Here is a 3,840-nt window from a genome sequence, read left to right on the forward strand (position 1 = left end):
ATGGTAGTATTTCATTTTTTTTTTATAGCAGAGTAGTATTCCATTGTGTAGAAATACCACATTTTCCATATCCATTCATCTGATGATGGACATCCGGGCTGGTAGTAGTATTCCATTGTGTAGATATACCACATTTTCCATATCCATTCATCTGATGATGGACATCCGGGCTGGTTCCAACTCTTAGCTATTGTAAATAGTGCTGCAATGAACATTGGAGAACACGTATACATTTTTTGTTTTTGTTTTGGGTTTTTTGTCTTTCATTTGTTTGCAAATGAATTTCTTGCCACTTTGTGCTTTTCTTTTTTACTCTGTGGTTTCTTTTTTCAAACATAATTTTATAATTATAATATACTCCAGTTTTCAGTTTTCTGTATCATGATGATTTCATTCTGTCCCTTTTAAAAACCCTCCCCTCCTCAAAGTCCTCCAATTTTCACATTATCTTACAGAAGATGCATTATCTTATAGAAGATATAGAAGATTATCTTTTAGATCTGTTTCTCACTTTACATTTAATACACACTTCATCTTAAACTGAAAATTTTATGTACCAACTAGCCATCAAACAAAACAAAACTTGAAAATTTTAAAGTGTTATAGAGGGATCGTTTTCCAATTTTCTCCAATCTATCCACTATTGTTTACTGAGAAGGTCCTTTCTCCCCTGCTCTTCAGTGCTAATTGTATCTTTCACCGAGTTTCTTTAAAAAAAAAAAGATGACCGGTAAGGGGATCTTAACCCTTGACTTGGTGTTGTCAGCACCAGGCTTTCTCAAGTGAGCTAACCAGCCGTCCCTATACAGGGATCTGAACCCATGGCCTTGGTGTTATCAGCACCACACTCTCCCAAGTGAGCCACGGGCCGGCCCATTTTTCATCAAGTTTCTATCTTGTTTGAAATTTTGTTTTCTCATGGATTTATTGTCTTTTTAGACATTTTCACATAGCATTACATAGAACAGCTTCATATAACATGATATTTTTAGTACAATTCCTCGAGCTTCCCCCCCCCCCCCATTTAGTATTGGTCTTGAGGTTTCTGGATCATTTCCATTTCCACATCAATTTTATATTTGTCTTCTCAGTTGCAAGAAAAAGAAAATGCTGGTACTTTGATAAGCATGTAATTAACTCCATTCATTAAATTGGTGAGAAATTACCTTCTTATTAGATTTTTGTTTGTTTGTTTTTCTTTTGACAGCTTGCCAGTGAGGGTATTCAAACCCTTGACCTTGGTGTTATGAGGAAGCACTCTAGCCAACTGAGCTAAGCAGCCAGGCTTGAGAAGTTACCTTCTTAAAACATTGAGATTTTTATTTTTTAATTAATTTTTTATTTCTTCTTTTTTCCTGGCAGCTAGCTGATACAGGGATTGAAACTTGGGCCCTGGTGTTATCAGTACCACTCTCTAACCAACTATGCCAACCAGTCAACAAAAACCAAAGGGGTTTTCTCCATTTTTTTTTTTTTTTAGAAGTGAAAACTGGGAATTCAGACATAAAGAGCACTCAGAGGAGAAGGGCCCTAAGAAATGACAATATGCCTTTGATCTTCTGGATCATCCCTTGAAGGAAGAAAGTTCTTTAACAGTCTCATAGATGGCAACAGTGGAGCAAAGAAATGTTACTTCATTCATTTATTCAGAGATACACTCTGTGCCAGGCACTATTCTAGAAGCTGGGAAATACAGTAGCGATCAAAATATACGCTCTACCCCCTACAAATCCAGCTCTCAAGAAACTTATATTCTAGTGGAGAGGGTGGGGTGGTGAAGACAGTAATAAGTAAAAACATACAGCACTTCAGATCTTGATACATATTATGACAAAAAAATAGAGTAGTAAATAGGGATAGAAAATGCAGATGGAGTGGCTCAATTACAATACAGCAGTCAAAGAAGGGCTCATTAACATATGAGTTCCTGGTGTTAGGACCCTGATTCCCTTCCTTACAGAGAGTGGAGTTCCCACCCCAGGTAAGGAATAGCAATTTCAGCCACGCCACAGTGGTCCTGGCAGGACTCAGCCCCATGGCAGCTTTGTGGAGAAATCCACACACATCCTTCCTCTCAAAGATGAGTGTCAGGCTCACATTCAGGGAAGATGCAGCCATTGTGAGGCTGGGGTCTCTCTCCTTGGGTCACTAGCATGTGTGACCACTCTACTTACTAACAGGAAAGGACTCCCAGGTAGATGAGAAAAGCAAGGGGCAGAACTGTGTGCGAAACACGTGACCACAGCCCACTTGAATTTAAGAGGGAGATGAGAATCCACATTTATATATTTGTCTTGGTGTAAAGACATTCCAGATAGGTACAGAGGAAACTAATAAATGTAGTTCTTTGTAATATGTCAAAGATAAACTCAGCCATTATTGGAGCCTGGAAAGCATCACCCCAAGGTGAAGGCTTCAGAAGCAGCCTCAGAAGCAAAGTTTTCCCCTGACCTTCTCCTGCCCTCCTGTCTCACAGCCTCATTCTCCCCTAGGGCAAGCCATACAAACTAGAATCCCTCTTCCCTAAGGCAGGTCATAGACATACTCTAATCTTTCCCCCTGCCTTTCTGTCTCGGAGCTGGCCGTAAAGAAATTCTCTGCCCTACCTTGTCTGATTGTAGATCATAAGACCCCCATTCCAGAAAGGGTCCTGCCCCATACCTGGAGGAATGNAAGAGCCTGACTAGAGTTTGGTCAAGGACAGAATCTTTGTCACGTAGATTGGGGAAATGGGTGGTTGGGGACTATTGGGGACGGAATTGTTTACTGTATTTTTTATATATGCAATTATTAAATCCTAGCTATGAAACAACTAATCAAACCCATAAAACAAAATTTTCGCTACATTATCCTAAAGGGTCACAAGATGGCGATAACGTTTCTTAACTGAGCTGCCAGATAGAGGACTGAGATCTCTCCCGAGAGCTCCTCCCTTGTGCCCAGAGCCTGCTCTCATCTTCTCGTTCCTATAGTTAAGTCGCCAGAATTTGCCTGCTTGATTACTCTCAGCGTAGACCTTTGTTGACCAAAAGAAAGACATGTTTATTGATTAGGCCGACCTCTTCTTTTAAACTTTTTTTGGGGGGTGGGGGCAAGCGGAAGGGAGGTGGCCATGGATATGCTGATGCAGTGTAGACAAGAGTATAGAGAAGAGAATACTGTACTTTCAAGTCCTCATCACGTAATCAACAATTACCAACATCTTGCCCACGTTGTTTCATGATCCACACCCACACTGGGCGGGGGAGGGGGGGGAGTGTAAAAAATCCCAAACACATGATTTCAATCATGAATATTTTCACAAACATCCTAACAGACACGGGCATAAAGAAAACACATTAAGAATTCACACCTAAGAAAATTAAAAAACGATTTGTAACATTTTCCAATACATAGCTTTTAAAAAAAAGAAAATCCCCAATTACCTCGAATATTTCTTACAATGATTGTGTATGAACAGAGATCCCATCAGATCCACAAATGGCATTTGATTGCCATTCCTCTTAAATCGATTTTAATCCATAAAATTTACCCAAGTCTTCATGTACCTATGTTTGCTCTTTGGAAAAGAGAGACTGTAGTCTGGGTGGTGGGAATTCTCACTGATCANACCTTTAGACGTTGATTGAAACAAACAGTAAATTCTTCTGTTAGTCTCAATTGAGTTTTCTCATGCAGGCACTTAAAGGGGACTATGGTCATCCTGGGGAAGAGGCCTTGAGCTATCAGAAACTATGTTTGTTCAGGTCTTTATAGGGGCCAGGTGGGGCCTAGTAGAGAAGAGCCTGACTAGAGTTTGGTCAAGGACAGAATCTTTGTCACGTAGATTGGGGAAATGGG

The sequence above is a fragment of the Galeopterus variegatus genome, unplaced genomic scaffold, assembly GCF_000696425.1.
Source record: "Galeopterus variegatus unplaced genomic scaffold, G_variegatus-3.0.2 Scaffold2429, whole genome shotgun sequence".
Lineage (NCBI taxonomy): Eukaryota > Metazoa > Chordata > Mammalia > Dermoptera > Cynocephalidae > Galeopterus > Galeopterus variegatus.